The sequence below is a fragment of the Lissotriton vulgaris genome, unplaced genomic scaffold (assembly GCF_964263255.1).
Source record: "Lissotriton vulgaris unplaced genomic scaffold, aLisVul1.2 SCAFFOLD_871, whole genome shotgun sequence".
NCBI lineage: Eukaryota > Metazoa > Chordata > Amphibia > Caudata > Salamandridae > Lissotriton > Lissotriton vulgaris.
The window spans coordinates 545254-564578 of NW_028245531.1; the positions used below are offsets into that span (position 1 = coordinate 545254).

The window sequence follows — 19325 nt, forward strand, 5'->3', positions numbered from 1 at the left end:
AGTCACAGTTTTGTTCACTTTTTTTCTTCACTATCCTCTGATCATTCTTTCATGTTCATCCTTTTCTTTGTTCCTTTCCTATATACTCTTTTTCTCTGTTTGCTTATTCCCCTTCTTCTCTTTCCCACTAACTATACTTTATTTCCTTTCTTTTTAGTTTTGCCTTTGTTTCCATTACTTTTTCGCTGTATTCCTTTGTATCTCTGGTTTTTCTCTCGTCTTCTCTAACCTGTAATGAAAGCCTAAACAGTATTACATTGAATTTCCTTCATTGCTATATGCAGGCATAACATTTAATCTTCCTTCAGTGTCTGAACTGTGATTTCGAAATAAACGATGAGAGGTAAAACAAAAGTGGTGAAGATTTGGATGCTTGATAGGGTATGATCTGTTTACACATACTCGCTATGGTATAATATGTACATGCCAAAACATCAACTACCGGAAACATTGAGAAGTTAGATATGGACTTACTGTGCTTAGCTCCACATTTACCTGCTTTAAAGATACATGTTTATATATATATATATATATATATATATATATATAGCCAGGTCATATGTAGTTACATGTAGTTAACCTATTGTCATATAGTCCAGAGATGGCCAGCACTAATCTGCACCCACCTGGTGAAACACTCTAAAGACTTTGCAAGTGTACTCGCTTGTCGGACTGCATCTACCATGATGCTTAGGGGCGACCCTGCTGGGAGGTGAAGCAGTGTGCTCCCACACCAATTTTCTACTTGAAGGCTCCCTCGAGCCGCTGTGGGCTGACGAGCTCGTGGAGAGGCACCTGCGCGCGCCTGGAGAGATACTACGTTCCAAGGATACGGCAGCCTGCTCAGCAACCCCAAATAATGCCTAATCTCTGCTGATGACAGATAATAATCTAGAAACACGTGTCCAGAGATGGCCAGCACTAATTTGCACCCACCTGGTGAAACACTCTAAAGACTTTGCAAGTGTACTCGCTTGTCGGACTGCATCTACCATGATGCTTAGGGGCGACCCTGCTGGGAGGTGAAGCAGTGTGCTCCCACACCAATTTTCAACATATAGTCACCTTCGCAATTTTCTGAGGCCTTGTCATGACCAGGTGCGCCAGCTCATACAGGGCAGAGTGCCAGATTTTTTGCATTTGAGGTGTCTAAAGTTCCAATATATAACTCAGAATTTGTTTGAGTTAATGCAAGAAATGTAGACCGCACAAGTCGGAAACAGTGAGCAGAGATTGCTTCTCGCTGTTTCCGACTTGTTCTGTCTGAGGTTCATGCATTTCCTGGGAGTTAGAAATTCCGAGTTATATCTTTGAGCTTTAGACACCTCAGAGCAAGCATTTTGGATCTTGCCCTGAGACAGCGCAGCTCCTCATTACACTGCTGATGATAGTCGACATTATGGTCTCGATATTTTGGCAGGCCGATTGTTCACTGTTAATATTCTGCTAGGGAACTACTCTCGCTGCGATCTGCATGCCAGCATATTAAGAGGTATGCGACTTTTATACCCCTCCGATTGAATCAGGCGCAGGTTTATCCCTAAATGCATTGATGAGCTTTGAGATTCTGGTTCTGTGGCCTCAGCTGCAATTGCATGGGTTTTACTTGAGCAGCCTTATGCAGGCTGCTTTTTTCCTCTTAATGGGAACCTGATCAGATCCATTTCATTGAACTACTTCCTAATAAGGCATTGCCCTTGCAAATTTCATTACAAGACCGGAGGCTACATTATGCATTTGCCTTTAATGCAGACCCAAGCAGCCGCATACATCACAATAGAAAAGGTTCCAATTAGAATAATGGCAACCCATAAAAGCCATGAGACACTAACAATAAGCCTCTTTTAAATGCGGCTCCAAGCAGGATAAGTTGATTTTACTTTCTTCTTTTTTCTTACTGTATTCAACTAGTTTTGTGCTTATTTAACCATTTCTTCATTTCAGGGTGTTTTTCTTATATAGCCCATCCCCCACCCACACCCCCTTCCACTACCAATCTCCAATTTACGGAGATTTACCAAGCACTCCTTTCCTTCCATCACTAGCTATCTCGTGTGTGTCTCTCCCCAATCCCCCCCCCGTTCGGGGACTTGCGTTATCGTCTTGTTTACCGATTGTAGTGCTTTGTTTATCACATAATCGTAATGCTTTATTTTTGATGTCTTAACAATCTTTCTTAACAGGCTGTCCGTTTGATGTGACAAGGTGAGTTAACCTTTTTTGCCTACCGCGCTCCGGGGCACTCCCCGAGTCTTCCGTTTTTGTCCACCTTCCTCTCCCCGCTTTGCTAACTCGCTGCGGGCGATTAGAGAAACGGCCCGAGGCAGCGGGTGCACGGCGTGCTCCCGTTGCCTAGAGGCCTTTCTTTTCCCCTCCGGCCTCCAGTTGATCGCTAAGCCGATCGGAGGCCGGAGGGTATCCATGGTAACCACATGTAAGTCGATCGCTCGAGCTCTTCTCACAGTTGAGCTCTCGAGCTTTTCAGCGGTTGATCTCTACGCATTACCCCAAGTGGCATTTCTTTATCTTGGCTTTATTTAATGTTTTAATACAAAAAAGAAAAGAGGATTTCCTACTGTTTCATCAGACAACTTTATTCTGAATCCTTTTTCTCTGTTTTAAAAAGCCTTCCCTTCTCTTTCCCTCTGTCTGCTCACAATGTCCAGCTCTGACGAGGCGTTTGCCCCTACGGCGCGTTTGGACAATGAGTCCTTTAAAAATGTTTTACATTAGGAGATGAAATCCTGTATGCTAGAGAGCCTTTCGCAATTTATGTCCTCTAAACGCCCTCTTCCAGATGAGGACACTGCCTATTTTTCACATGTCGTGTCAGATTCAAAAGGCAAGAGATTAAAGAAGTGCAGAAATGTCTAGAAGAGCATGGGAGGTCTTGGCACCTCGTTAAATAAAGGAGGTCTTGGCACCTCATCCAATAATGGAGGTCCTCGCACCTCAAATCAACCGGTTGTCCTTAGCGGCACAAGAGATACAGGTCTCCTAAGCAGCACGCAAAGAAAAAATGCTCTTTATAGCACAGAGGATGGTAATTCAGATGATTCTGAATTTTTGGATGAATATGTCCTCAATCTAAACGAGGAGGATAAAGACTTTGGAGATGTATTTGAGGATTCACCATCATCCTCTAAGGACGTGATCCTTAATTCGTTGGGTGAAGAAATGTTCTTGCCACTAAAATTTGAAACACCCTCGGAGCTCTGAATGGTCTCCACAGGAACACTTTGCCAAATTTATAAAAAAATAGATTAGGAATCCTTTAGAAAGGGAAACACGCAACGTACTCGGGGCAGAATGTTCAAGACCTTCTGTTGAAGACAAAGCCTGTTATATCCCTAATCTCGACCCTGATCTGATAAAGTTCCTTTTTAAACTAGGTCGTGACCCTAGGAAAGGGATGGAAAAATCCCCTAAAGCTTGTCATGATCGTCTCCTCGACGTCCTTGGTCCTCTAATCAGGATCCTGGACTCGGCCGAGGAAAGCCACACTCAAGGCACTCATCTCAACACCGAGATGGTTAGGGGATGGAGCCAGAGGGCTATCATCTTCCTAGGTAACTCCAATGCAAGCATCAATCCCGAGAGGCGTAGGATTGTCCTTACTAAAATTAACCCAAAATTGAGCGACTTTGCCGACAAGGAACCCTCTAAGAGCACTAAAGGACTACTTTTTGGAGAAGAGCTAATTAAAACATTGGGCAAATATGTTTCTACTTTTACAGCCCTTGACAAGGCGCAACAAATCATGCGTAAAGTCTTCAATACTAACAATAACCTTTTTGGAAGAGCCGGAAGACGGGGCCTCTCTTCCGGCCGGTATAACCAAAGGCCCTATTGCAGAGGGCAAGGATTCGGGAGAGGTTACCAACAACGTTACCAAAAATTCAACGTCCCACAGTTCTACCCTCAAAGAAGTAGAGGACAACGAGGTAGGGGATTTAGATCACACGGAATAAATAACCCAAATATATCCTCGGGTGAGTGTTCTCCCTCCTCCTTCTCCTTCTTCCCCCTTAAAGGTGGGCGGGAGACTCAGACATTTTTTGGACAATTGGAAGTTAATTACTCAAGATTCTAGGGTCCTAAATACTGTGAAAGGTTTTACGATAGATTTCTCATAGACACCTATCCAGACATCCTTCCCAAAGGAAATACCGCTGTTGCCGGACCAACAAAGTATTATAGAAGAGGAGATTTCCTCAATGATTCAAAAAGGTGCAATTTTGGAGGTCCCTATCGAACAACTAGGCTTTATAAGCAACCTTTTTCTGGTAGAAAAAAAGGACAAGGGTTGGAGACCCGTCATAAACCTGAGGGAGCTGAACAGGTTTCTGACGTACAGACATTTCAAGATGGAGGGCATCCATCTTCTCAGAGACTTACTTCTAGAATGGGACTGGCTAGTCAAACTGGATCTGAAGGATGCCTATTTTACCATTCCTATGGCAGAAATCCATCAACCCTTTCTTCAATTCATTTGGAAGAGTCGCCTCTACCAATTTCAGGCACTCCCCTTTGGTCTTTCTTCCGCCCCTTGGTGCTTCACCAAGGTTATGAAAACCGTCATCTCTTTTCTGAGGTCAAGGGGCATTCGTCTAATCATTTATCTGGACGATATCCTTATTATGGCACAAGATTCCTCTCAATTGATCGAGGATCTGAACTTTACTATGAGTCTCATAGAGAGCCTAGGTTTTATCATAAACAAGGAGAAGTCATGCCTGACTCCCTCGAGGTCCTTAGAATTTCTGGGTTTCACTGTAGACACAGTACATTGCCTTCTTCTTCCCTCAAAGAAGATCTCAAAAATCAGAAAATAAATAAGATATGTTCTCAAACGTCAGGACCTGTCCCTCAGAGAATTAGTCAGACTCCTAGGCCTCTCATCTTCCATCCAGGCCATCTTTCCTGGACCCCTCAATTATCGGGCCCTTCAGAGAATCCGAACAAGAGCCCTGAGATCTGGGCTTTGGTACGAGATCGGATTTGCCTAGATCAGGAAGCTCGTTCAGAATTTACTTTGTGGCTGAACAACCTAGACGCATGGAATGGGAAGGCAATCTTTGGCTCAACTCCAGAATTAATTTTGGAATCTGATGCAAGCCTTCATGGCTGGGGTGCCTGTCTACTGAATTAAAACACTGGAGGTATGTGGTCTCGGGAGAAATCTCTTCGCCACATAAATTACCTGGAATTGACTGCCAGACTGTACGCCCTTATGAGTTTCAGACATTCCCTTCAAGGGAGATCTGTCATTCTAAAGATGGACAACGTGTCTGCAGTGGCTTATATCAACCGCTTGGGCGGGACGAAATCTGCGGACCTCTCCAGTTTAGCCAAGACACTTTGGATGTTCTGTTTAGAACACAAGATCTCTCTCCAAGCGGAATACCTTCCGGGAGTGGCGAACATCTCTGCAGATTTGAACTCGAGGTTTCTCCTAGATTACAGCGATTGGCGACTGAATCTTTCCGTTTTCAATGCCCTGAACAACATTTGGGGGCCTTTGGAGGTAGACTTGTTTGCAAGCAGACTGACCTTCCAACTCAAGAGTTACTTCAGCTGGGTGCCCGACCCGGGTGCTCTGGCTGTCAACGCCTTCCTTCAATCTTGGAAAGGAATCCGAGGGTATGCTTTCCCTCCTTTCGCAATGATTCAGAGGATCCTTCAGAAAGTGAGACCGGAGCAGTGTTTCCTTCTATTGATAACCCCCTTCTGGCTTTCTCAGGCCTGGTTCCCGACCGTTCTAGAACTGACTTGCAGTCTTCCTTTTTAATTCCTTCCCTAGGGGATCTTCTTATAGACGTAGACGGTTAAATTCATCCCCTTATTCAGAGTGGGAGTTTATCCCTTCTGGCCTGGAAAGTATCAGGAGATCTAACGAAATCTCAGGCCTTTCGGAGACGGCTGCAACTCCCCTCAGAGAATTTTGGGCACCAGGCACACATTACAGATCTAATAGGGTCTGGAAACTTTGGGTACGTTGGTGCTTGGAGAGGGACCTGGATCCTTTGGAGGCTCCTATTGTTGACATAATCAACTTCCTTGTTGAACAATTTGAGAGAGGCCTCAGTTACAGATCTATTAATTGTTTTAGATCTGCTATTTTCACCGGCCATGCCCTCGTCAACAGCAAGACTATTGGTAAAAATGTCATCATCTGTAGAGTTATGAAAAGTATCCGCTTAAGAAGACCTCCTAAAGCCAGATGTGAAACTCTTTGGGATGTTAATCTGATTCTCGATCTCTTCAATAATTGGCCTCCCAATTCTCTTCTTAACAGGAAGAACCTTTCTATTAAATTGGCTACACTTTTATGCCTAATTTCTTGCAGGAGAGCTTCTGATATCAGAGCTCTAGATATTACTAACCGTTCTTATAATATGTTTGGTGTTAAATTTGACATTCATAGGAGAACTAAGACGATGTCTGACTCTATATTTTATCCTCGTTTTGATATTTGTCCCAATCTCTGCGTTGTAGAATTCATGAAGGAATACGATCTCAGAATGCTTCATCTTCCTCCAGGGTGTTAATCAATTGCTTATTTCCTTTGTTAAACCCCACAAAGAAATTAGCTCCTCTTCTATCGCTAGATGGATTAGGACTGCAATGAGTTTAGCTGGTGTTGATTTGAACAAATTCCAAGCTCATTCCCTTACAGGTGCTATGGCCAGTAAATCACTGGTCTGGAGGTAAGTTGGATGACATCCTTAAAGCTGCTGACTGGTCTAATGCCAGCACCTTTGCACCTCACTATTGCAAACCTATTGAACACATGTCTGACGTTGTTTTAGATAGCTACCAACATGCATGATGTAGCCTCCGATCTTGTAATGAAATTGTGATTCTCATATTAGCATGACCAGAGAATCTGGATTTCATTAAAGACTCGGAAGCTGACATTATCCCTCCTTCCCACCTCTGGTGGCATTCCAATTGACAATGTTATTTATTAAAATTTATTGTAATGCCTTTTTATATTATGTTTTTCCTATGTATATTATCTATGAATATTTTTTTTAAAATAGATAAATTCTTGAACTAATTCCCTTCTCTTTTCAGATAATCCTTAATTGGCGGTTTTACCATCTTATCTTCGTTTGATCCCTTCACTTCATTAATTCCTTTCCACCAATGGAATCCTTCTTCCTCCTTCATCTGTTCTACTTCTGAAGATTGTCCTGGAGTTTGATGTCTCAAATTTGTATGGACTTATCTCTTTTTCATTTAAAAGAGGCTGATTTTTAGTGTCTCGTGGCTTTTATGGGTTGCCATTATTCTAATTGGAACCTTTTCTATTGTGATGTATGCGGCTGCTTGGGTCTGCATTAAAGTTAAATGCATAATGTTAGCCTCCGAGTCTTTAATGAAATCCAGATTTTCTAGTCATGCTAATATGAGAATCGCAATTTCAAAGCTATATTTGCACACAAAAAAAACAATTTGTGTACAGCTGTAATGTGATCCTTTCTTTTTCTCTCCATTTATTTTCTCTCGAAATTCATTTCTGTATTTTTATTTGTACTGTTCAATCTTTGTTTTTTACTATTGAATGTATTTATCACTTCCTGCAGCATATATTTGGTTTATGGAATGGCGAGCTTGGTTTGTTGTGTTTTTATTGCTGTCTTGCAAAGTTAAAACTTGTTAATGCCCCTGAACCATGTCATGATTTTTTTTCTTTCCTTATTGTGAGTCAATTTAGGCAAGCGGCTCTCTTGTTAGTGTTGGAATCTACCATGCTTTTTCAGTTGAGGGTTATCCCTAAAGTGGAAAATCAACAGGGTAAAGGCAGTGGTACATTATGTTGCACTCGTTAGTTTTTCTTTGTTTTTGGGTGTGGCTACAGACCTTTTTAGCTGAGTCTAGAGCTTATTTGACAGTAAAAAAAAAATAGGAAGAATATAAATATTGAACGGCTTGAAGTACTTGCTCTTTATTGTCATGCTGCTTTTTCAATAGCCAATAGGTGTATCCACCCGCCTAAAGAGTGATTCTATTCTAGCACACAGGCAGAAAAGCTTCTATTTACTGCTTTGGAGATGCATTGTTTTCATTTATAGTTATGCAAACTCCTGCCTAACGCCTGTCGCTGATGCTTAACATTAAGGTCTTGTTTGCTAGTATATACTCTGCTGAGTGACCCCAGGGCACTGTCTATACAGCTTGGGGTCCTAAGGTAGCTTGTTGTTAAGTTTATTCCCCGTCGAGTCCCCCAGTGACACCAATTCTGTACTGAGTAATTTTGTTGTTTTCCAGTTACCCCAGCTACTTTGGATTGGCTTCTAACTCCATTGCTGCAACCATGCCACTAGGGGCTCCTCAGTTTCACTGTCCTAGGCCAGATGAAGGGAGGCAGATGCGGAGTTCAATGTGTCACGTGAAAAGCTGTGCCTATGGAGGTCCTTCTGGCTGGAAGAACCCACTGTCTGATGAGCTCCACGTTGCCGGGCCCCGGGAGATTGAGCTGACTGCCGAGGGAGGTTGTCCTACCCATGACCAAGGGGTTGCTTACTAATTTCAAAGTAGCAACAATGAAAGGCAAACAAAAACTGAGAGTCCAAAGGCCATTCCTTTAGTTATAAACATCAATACACATGGAACATATGCCCACAGAACCCATCATTTACATGGCTTCAGTCTCAAGTATTCAAGAAATAGGGACCTGAAACATAGTCAATTATCTTGTGATAGGGTGGTCAAATTGTTAGACTGAGGTAGGAACAATGGAAACAACCGGACCATATTAGGGGGACACCCAGCTCCTTGGCAAACGTGCGAGAGGTCCTTGATTAACTATGTCTCTTGGTGTGTGGCAGGAGATAGGTTTGCAGGGGAATCACAAAAGTCTAGGCACCAGGTTCCAGAGGGCATCCAATAGAAGTTTATTAATGCCCATTATTGTATGAAATTTTGCAGTTCTAGATCAAGCAGTACTCGCACCAAGGCAGAGGGAATCATGAGATAACAACCAGAATCTATTAGAGAAGACATGAGGGAACCATGTTAAACAACAGAGTTCCAGTTGTAAACAACCGAGTTCCAGCAATCCTGCAACCAATCTTATAGGAGCAACAGTATTATAAAAAGTAGTAGCAGTGATAAACATGGTGAAGGCCCCCATTGCATGAGGTCTGCAAGGTGTCAAGCAGAGTGTCAACTAGTAGTTTCAAGGACTGTTTGAGGGTAGGTTCGCCTACTTCAACTGTCTGCAGCCCAGTACATCGCAGGAGGTATCCACAGAATGAACTTAATATATCCCTGGGCCAAGAGTGCGGTCGCATCAGCTTCCAATGTGTAACCAACTCTTCATTACAGTAAGCTACATCTCTTAGCCAATCCTCTAGTGTGGGTGTTTGGGTACCTCTTCCCTAATGAATTGCCACTCTTCTCTTGGCCAGTTGCACAGACAAGCCAAAGAGTTTCCTTACTGAGATCGAGGCATTTTTAATGTATCCCAGCAGGACTAGGAGCGGCGTACTTGAAATAACAATCCCAAGTCATATTAGCGAGCACTCCATTACCTTCACGTAAACGTTAGCAATTGACAGGCACTGACAAGCCAAGTGAAGAAAGGGTGCTGCTAGGTCTTCGCATCTAATGCAGTTGGCATTATCTCGGAGACCCAACCAAAAGAGTGCTGCTGCTGTGTAGTATATTCTGTGCATAAACTTTACATGGCTCAACCATAGTCTGTAGCTAGAAGGGAGGGTTTTGGTCTTTTGGTCTGTGTACAGCAATAATTGTTCATCGTTCAAGTGGTCATCCTCCTGATAGTCCATTTCCCCCAAGCCCTAGAGCAGCACAAGGGTGCTGCTGTCTGTATAATAGAAAGTAGCCAGTACAATAGTTTTTAGGCTAGGGATTCGATTAATATAAGTGCTGAAAGTGCAGAAGGTGGGGAAGGAAAAGTAAATGTGGTGGTTGTAATAGTCTAAAATACAGAGAAGTGTCTAGTTGAGTATGAATGTGGGGCTCTTGAATAGCAGCAAATGGGATAAAGCTGTTTGATGGTTACAGATAGCCACTGGCATGGAGTCGAAGGTGATCTTGTTACCCAACTCCCTGGTTTCATTCATCAAGGTCATCTGTGTGTTCTTAGTCAAAGATAGTCTGGGAGTGTAAAACTGCTCAAGGTGAGCCTGGTGTCTCAGTCTATTCTCAGGGCCAGACAGTTCATCTTACAGTATTCAGCACGGCCTTAGGACGTGTGACAATTAGGCAGATAGCTGTGCCGAATAGGGTTGGACTGGTAGGGTCTGTCTTGATCAAGACATGCGGTTGAAAGGGCATGGGTATGTACTAGAAAAATGTGAACTGAGCCTGCATGCACAAGTAGTGCAGTTCAAAATCTAGAACAGCAATGCCAACCTGCTTAAAGGGAAGGATCAGTGTATTTGAACTTAAACAAGGCTGTGTCTCTAAACATGTAGGACCTCAGCTGTGTATTAAGCATTTAGCAAGTATAATAGAGATATTCACAAAGAGGTACAACATGTAGGGAGAACAGCCATCCTAGCTGTTGCTTGACGATCAGTCCAAATACCTGACCCTCCAGCTTGGCAATAGCGTTACCATAATTGTCCCACAGAATGGGTTTGATGTCCCTTCTAATGTGGATCCTAAGGTACCTGATGGATTTATTATTGCTCCTGAAAGGATATTTTAAGGGGTACTCTGGAAAGGAGGGAGTGAGTATGACGATAACGGACTAAATGCAAATAATGGATACTTTCAATAGCAATGCACACTTGAGTAAGTCACATGCTATAGGTGAGACGTTGGTAGATGGGTCTCGGACAAATAGAGTGACACAATTGGCATATAGTGGCACAACTAGGCATCTAGTCTTGAAGCTGAGACCCCGCTCTGCATGATGCTACCCGAGTCTAGAGGCAATATATGTACCATGATAAAGTAAAGGGGACAGGGGGCATACCTGCATTTTTCCCCAAGAAAATAGTAGCTGATCAGACACTAACTAATTTTAACGTGCTGTCATAGAGTAGTTTGATCCAGCAAATAGTTGTCACCGAAACAGTTTTTTTCTTTTTTCAGTAGCAGAAATAGGTTACTCTATTCCAGAGAGTCTAACATCTTAGTTGCATTGAGAAAAACTTCAACAGCGTTTATCTAAGGATTAAGCTGATGAATCAAGGCAAAGTTGGTCCAAAGTTTATGGGACCCACTCCATCCTGGGATAGGTCCTTATTTGTCTGGTCTGATCAGATCTGGAAGGAAAGGAATGATTCTATTAACTAGGAATTTAGCCAAGATTTTGTTGTCAATGTTCATCAATGACAGTTTGCAATATGAATCACAGGACGCTGCAGGCTTGTCGAGCTTAATAATAGTGACAAGTAGTGCCTCACGGAGAGAGGGTGGGAGAGTGGCTTTCTGCAATGCCCCTTCGTACATTGCCAGCAAGTGTGGCACTAGTATTTGTGAATACTCTTTGTAAAACTGAGTCGAAAGTCTGTCCGCCTAGGGGCACGGTCAGTAGGCATACTTCGAATGAGCTGAATGATCACTTCAGTGGTGATAAGTGTAGTAAACTACTTCTCTGCTGTTATTCAGTGAATAGATTGTTCAGGGCATCATAGAATGCCTGGGTGACTCTCTGGTTCACAGTGCCTCTCTCTGGCTCACAGTGTCAGTTGATCTACTCAGGCTGAGCTGCTTAGAGCTTGCTCCTGGTGGGGCTACACCTGTACTTCTTATCTTCTCCTACTCATCTATCTTAGAAGGAATCTACAATAAAGGATTTATCTAACTACACAGCCGGACTGTGTATCTTCATTTACTACAATTTGGCGACGATTTTAACTGGATAAACCTATGCGTGCACTGAGGAGAAAGGTCAACTAAGGAACCAAGGAACTGAAAGACCAGTAACTAAGGACTTTCAAAACGTCAATTGAAGCTTAAAGGTAACGCCCAGCTAGCCCCACCAGTGTCCTGTACTATCTGGACAGCCTGCACACTGGGTTTTGTCTACCACGATGTGAACTTGACCTCAACAGAAATTGGTATGTGAGCTAGCCCTTTTATACAAAGTCTGGCAGTGTTTTAAATGCTCCTATCTTCCTTTACTACAATAAGCATGTCAAGGTACGAATGAAAAGAATCAGGAAACAAGGCAAGTGTTACTATTTCAAAAAAGTTAGATATATCAGCCTTATTGGGATTAGGTTTAGACAACTACATGACAGTGTATTAGCTGGCAAATGCTAATAAGAACTTATCAACCTCATACATTGGTGACCCTGTCCACACAATGTATTTAAGGAATGCCAGAACTGGCCCAAGGGCATTTAAGGAGATGCACAAGCATCTTGCTTGGGCAGTCTTCCTCACCATATGTTCTGGCTTTCGCATACCTACCCAGATAGGTAGCTTCATGCAGCAAGATTACAATACTCTTCTAGTTTACCCTGGAGACCTTTGTCCCAGGACCTGCAGTATTCCTTATTCAGGTCTAGAAGTTCGATTCCAAACCTGCTAATATGCCTTTGGATTATTGTCAATATACCAGATTGCTTGGTAAAACAAATACCTCTAATTACTGATTTAAAGACATTTCGTAAGATTCTGGGACTGGTTACTGACCACACATTGTAGGTGAAGTACTCTGTAATTGCGGAGTGGATATCCTGTCTAAAGTCAGCATGCTACAAAACAATGGGGCACAACCTCCAAGTGAAAGCCCTGCGACAAACCATGGGAGAGGCAATTTCAAGAAGGATTGGAGCATGGTCTGACAAGGTTCTAAGTTTATGTTTAATAGGTGTTGTGCTGGTGCAAATGTCTTTAAAAGTCAGGCAGCAGTCAATCCTGGACCACGAGTTATCAGCCGTAGAAATACATGTGCCCTTGAGACATTGTGGGTGTCGAGCACCATATGTCAAGTTTGGATCTAGTTTAACATTGAAATCCCTGCCATATATGAGAGTCATTCTGTTGAATTCTACTATTTCCGTCCAGACCCAGTGAAAAAAGTCAGTGGAATAAACATTGAGCTATTTGCACAGACCAAGAGAGATTGTTTGCTTAGTGAGGAGAGTATCTTGCAACATTCCTAGGGGAATGCTCTGTCTATTAAGATAAGCTAACATGTCTGTTAATCATGAAAGTCGCAATGTGCAGACAACCTCAGGGAGTCGAAACCTCCATACATGCAGCCAAGTGCCGTCATCATTTGACGCACGTTTCAGCGTGAGCTAGGTGTCCAGAGCCTTCTACGTGTACCTCCCACTGCAATATAAACACAGCACTGTAGAATGTAGGTAGTCTTTCCCCCCTCCCATCAACCAACAGCCCAAAAAGACAAACTACATTTTAACATAGCATTATACAAATCGACTGGACAACATCACTCAATCAAATTACATAATACTCAAACCAAAAGCAATAACAAAGGAACTCCCTCCAGAGGTCAGGTTACACGGTACTCTACATGTACAGAGTAGCCGTGTGAAATAGCAGTTTAGGTGTATAGGTTGGAGGCAAATAGCATAAAAAGATATGCACTAGGATGCATAGCGCCTATTCTTTGGGCATGTTTACAAGGCAGCCTAGCAGGCCAGTAGGAAGCAGCAAAACAACCAGACTCCAAGCATCAATGACCTTCCCATGATGGAAAATTTGGGATCATATTGCGATACAAGTCTTTAGCACCAAGGACAGCTAGACGATATGCTGTGTAATCATGATAAGCGATCAGGCCGCCACGTGCTAGAAATAAGTCGTGCGATGGCAGGCATAATCTCACATAGTATGGATCAGACATTGCAGTCAAAGAAGTCAAGAAACTCTTGGAGAACTTGAGACAAGTTGTTAAGGATCAAGGGGTGTTTATCAGCAGTAGTTAGTCCCCGTTGCTTGTGTTGTCCTGTCCATTGGCATTAGGATCCTGGTTCCGAGTCAGTGATAGATGAAGATGGTAGCCTGCTTGGTTTTAGGTGAGTGTGTATTGCCTGCTGTCTGTGGTGGTGTGCAGTGTGTATTTCAGCCCGGTCTTCAAAAGGATCTTCTTCACCACCAATGAACTTGTGCCTCATCTTCTGAACTAACATCTTGAAATCCGGTCAGATGAATATGCTATTGCCTTCATGTGAGAGATAGGGGTTCTCTTAGACCAGTCATAGAATCAAGATACGGTCCTCAAAGTTCATGAATCTAATGATTATCAGCAGGCAGCCACAATTGGAGCATGGGTATGAAGGCCGCCCAGCAGAAAATGCTCTTTAGCAATTCTTTAACATTGCCATACATTAAGATCGTGGTATTCAGAGTATGGTTAGATTATTGTGGCGCAATCTTGCTTCCAAGTAATGTAAATGTAATTGGTTCTTATATAGCGCATACTGCCACCCTACGGGTATCCTGGCTCTCAGACTGAAAGGAAAGTAGCCATTATCTAGGTGAGCCAAAAAGCAGGAAGGATGAAGAGGAAGGGTCACGCCTTAGGAAATAGCCAAGTTTTCAGGCTCTTCCTAAACTCAATTAAGGAGTTGATTTGTCTGATGTTCTGCAGTAGCTCATTCCAATGATGGGCAGCAGCCACACTAAAGGCCCTCCCTCCCGTCCTAGATCGCTTAAATCTAGGAGTTACCAGCAAGTTTGCACAGGAAGAGCGAAGCAGTGAAGTCCTCATTCTTCACTGGGAAGGCCTCTACCACCCTATCCATTGACACTACCTTATTACCTCTGCCACTAGCAGCTTCTTTAGCATCAGAGACACATAGTTACAGATGATTGATGTGATCGTCGTGCTTGTCTAGGCACTCTTTTATTCTGTCTTTCTGGTCAAACAGTCAATTTTAGCATCAATTGCCACCAGGCTGTGCTTCATGTCCACTAACAAGGCTCTCAAATCCTGATCAGACAGGGCTTGTGAGAGGGCTGAGTTGAAGGTACCACAGGTGAAGCCTTCTACCTTGATGCACTGGTGGATTACTTGGATGCAAATTGCAGTTTTGTTATGTCAGACAAAATGGGCGCCGGTGGAACCCCGCTGATGGCCAGCAGTAGGCAGTTCAATTGGTCTTCCAAATGAGAGTCTGGCGGCAGCTCAAACACGCAAAGCAAATGTGGGTATGGTGACAGGAAGCAGGCCTTGGCCCTAGCCAACAGCGGGCCCCAGGTAGCTGAGGGGGCCGTTTGAAAGATCATCTAACTGACTAATACAATTCAGGTAATTCCAGGCGCAGAATGTCCACGGACGTTTCTCCCGCCATCAAGTCAATCAGAAGTCCTGATTAGAGTAATATTGACCCCTGCCTTTTTCCCGATACAGGATCCTTTCAGGCATTGGGCCCCTTTTGGTTTGATACCGGGCTCCTTATGACCGCCCGTGAGCGAGTGATCTTTCGTTAAGTCACCCTTGGATCAAGACGCGGGTGAGTTGCTCTTTTGGTATTTACCCCGATTACCTGGCTGAGTGAACTTTGGGTGTGTGGCTATATAATAATCTGTGGCCCGCTGCAACCCTTTTTTTTCTTGCATAGAACAACTCACCCGGAATTCCCATGTAACTGTGCATCCTATCATCCATTCATCCTTGGAATTTCACTTATACTTCATCTATAGGTGAGTCATGGTCTAACTAATTAATTGTTAATAGGCCAGACAGACACGGGACAGCTGTGCCTTTTGGAGATGGGCATTTAGTTAGTTTCTCTGTCTTTTTCAGGTGGCCCGTCCAGTCGCATTGGCGTGACCCCTACACGTTACCAGTGGTAATATACCAAACACAATCTAATTGAACTAATTAGGAATCCCTTCATATGATCGGTCAATCTAATTGAATATAAATTACTTTTTAGGTCCCCTGACCCCCCCTTCTGATCTCAGTCCTGAAGAAGACCCGTAGCAGAGGTCGTAAATTTCCCCCTTTTGCGCAAGGGTCGATACGTCGACGATCACACCCCTATCATTCTGAGGCCTACACCCTTAATTTTCATTGTCCCTGTCGCCCCCCTTTTTGTATGATCAAATTATATATATACAAATGTATGGGTAGGATTTTTGGTTGTTCAACTGAAAAATTTGTATTTTTAGTTGTACATAATTATCTTAACTTTGTCTTTTGAGCTATTCCTCTTTTCAATTCACTTGAGCACCCCTTTTCTTTTACTGCATCTTGCAGTTTTCCCTTCTTGATCTATTATTTTATGAACATGTAAATAAATTTGTTATTATACAAAGAGAGATCAAGTATAATTGGCCTTTTGTATTAATTGTGCTGGGTTTGTTGCATTAATACTGTTTTCTGCAAATAATACATCTCCTTTTACAGATTCCATCTGTTTACCCCAAAAAATAAGATTTACATTAAATGATATTGTGGAGTTGTGTCAAGGACCACTTTGTTTCTATATATAAATCACCCCACATAAGGGCCACTGTCAGTAATAAGCGGGGGCACGAGCATACTCACCCCAGTGTCACGCAGCAGCCTCCTAGCGGTTGCTGTGGTAATTTCTCCCATTTCTTCTGACAATCCAAATACGGGGCATTGCGAGCCGGCCTTACACCAATGAAGTAGGTGCCTGTGCTACCCGATTCGTTGCTGGCATCCTTTTGTGAGGCCAACAGGGGAGGCGAGCACCATGGGTGGTGGACGCTACAGGGCCGCAGCATCACAGGGCCGCAGCATAAGAAAAGTGGGGGAAATGAAGTGCAAGTTGGCCAATGAGTACTTATGGCAAAGATGGTCCTTTGAGGACTCCGAGGATGTTTTCACATTGTCCTGTCAGAAGTTGACTGGAAACTGAATGCACTATGATTTTCACACACTTAATCAACAGTGACTCCGCTTGTCACAGGGGAGTTATAGCCATCACGTCTCTGTTCCATGCAGCATGTCTCCCTCTGTTCCCTCAGGCTGTCCTCTTTCAACACAGTTCCTTCTCGTAAATTTTGATTCCTGTGGTGACCAGATTTTCAAAACCAAAACTGGCATATGCCACATGCAGAGCAGAGCTATAATTTGATACCGACGATGGACCACAGAAGAAAGACTTAGTAGGAACTGAGCAGGAACCAAAATAGAAAAGTGCGACAGTCAATATTTTTGTGTTATCAACACGTAGACCGTAATATCCAAATAGGACCCTTAAACACATTGTCATATGTGGAACCTTAAACCTTAGTTATGAGAGTTGCGAAAAAATCCAGCACAACACTCACACATCCTTGAAGCATTCCCTGAGAGATCCATCCATCTATTTATCCTTTAGCCATCAATGCATAAACTCACATGCCCACTCAAATCTATCACCAGAGAAATGTATTAACCTACTCACCCATCCATTGATCTGCTCACCCATCAATTCGCCCACTTGCCTATTCATCCAGTCACCTGGCCATCCATCTATGCCATCATTTCATGGCTGTGGTCTGCTGCGCTTAATTGCAATAAAGGAAACTGTATTATAAAACCATCACTTCAACCTGGACAGTTTTCATCGCTAACATGTGGCACATGCACACATCTGTTTCATTTAATTTCACCCACTCATTAACCTTCAACCCACCTCCCTATACCCACTCACATTCACCTACCTACATTAGGCATTCTCGCTCATATACACACACCTATACACGTTTACCAAGTCACTCACCTTCACAAGTCCAATTAACAACATTCACTGAAGTTACACCCTCCCCACTCACAAAAACGCATAGAAACTCACCCATCACTTACCAAGCTCTTTCCCAATAAAAAGCTATAAGTATTGACTTTACCATAGCTTGCTAGTGTTTCTGTTTTTTATTCAGTACAGATGAGGCAGATTCCCCACTCATTTTTGTGTATTAAACTCTCAGTGCCCCTTAGAGGGCCATCCGTTGAAGCTAGTTCCAGAATATACTAAAAGGGATATAATGTGGAGCAGTGCAGCCGCTTAATTTCCTGCATGAAGAGCAGTTGTCTTAGCTGGAGGTGAAGCGAATAGGATGTCAAATATGTAGGGTGCAAAGTCGTAGTCCGAGAATGATCTCACAATGCATCTCAAAATCCAAGCAGACGTCATCAAGCAAAGCAATATACTAGAATGCTTGAATTGCTTTCGTCAAACAAAGCAATATTCTAGAATGGTTGCTGTTGGAGATTGTCAGAGATGCAAGACTCAGCCAAGAGAGCAGTTTTCTCTCTACAGTGGATGCCCCTGTAACGAAGCATTCACTGCTGATGCTTTGTGCAGCTGAATAGGGACCGAAGGTAAGGCTGGTGAATAGGGGGAAGCCCGTGAGTAACTGTGATTAGTGGTGTGAGTTAAAGGGCAATGTTCTTTTTCATTAAGATTATTTGGGTATGGTAAGGGAGACAAATGGTATTTACTGGGCAGTTTCTCCTGCAGACTGATACTCTCATCTGAGTAAAGGCATTCTAGTGTTGCTTAACTGCATCTGTGATCCTTGATCCAGGCCGCGTACCTCACCTCCTTCCAGAAAAATGTTTGTCCTTAAAAAAAAAAAAAAAAGCTATACGTACATGACTACGCTACTGCATTCCTGTGACGTAAGTCAACGTGTGTGTATGTAGTTGATTTTTGACTTATGTAGTCAGAGAAAGAACAGATTTAGAGAGTGTATGAAAAGGCTCTGTCTGTCCATACAACAGAGAGGAAGAACTCTTGTTCTCGTGGGGTAGGGCCAGAGGAGGATAGTCCTCAAAGCACTAGTGAGCATCAGAAGGCCGAGGTAGAGCAATAGTAGAGATGGCCGAGGAGTGAGTAGAGGTCTAGTTTACTCTATGCGTTCTTGGAAGGAGGCTTCATTTCTCGAGGACTGGGGTAGTGTTATTATCCTCCATATCTCATTGGTGGAGAGTTGGAGTAAATTACAGCTAAAAGAGTAGAGGGTGAACTGAAATTAAGTGGGTATATATATTTGACCACCTATGTTTCACATGGACCCACTCGAGAGGGGCTGGAAAACGAGGGAGCTTCCATTTTTCAATCTGTTATTTGTAAGTAAATGAATGGTTTTCGTCATCCTATTGTGCATGGTATTTTTGTTAAGGAGTTGCCTTGTTCCCTTTTACCAAAAAACAAATACCTACATGGACATAGAAGCATATAGTGTAATTGTGAATTCACTTATTTCAGTCATGGTATGGCAGTTGTAATTCCAGTGTCCTGCAAAACAATTCCAACGGCAAGCGGCAGTTCTTTGCAAAGAAAATCCTAGACTGCTGCAACATAGTTTGGTAATTGCCTAGCAAAGATGTAGTGAGTCCAGAGGGACATTAATTAGACCCAGATATTCAAGATGACCGTCGTGCCACGAAATTATGTGTG

The 19325-nt window shown here is 43.0% G+C and overlaps 1 protein-coding gene across 1 annotated transcript in view; it reads left to right on the forward strand.

Annotated features, from left to right (window-relative positions):
- LOC147666376 (5'-3' DNA helicase ZGRF1-like) overlaps positions 1–19325 on the forward strand; it is a gene marked incomplete at its 3' end in the record, with an annotated part of 444183 nt that overhangs the window by 125030 nt on the left and 299828 nt on the right. The window lies entirely within an intron of this gene.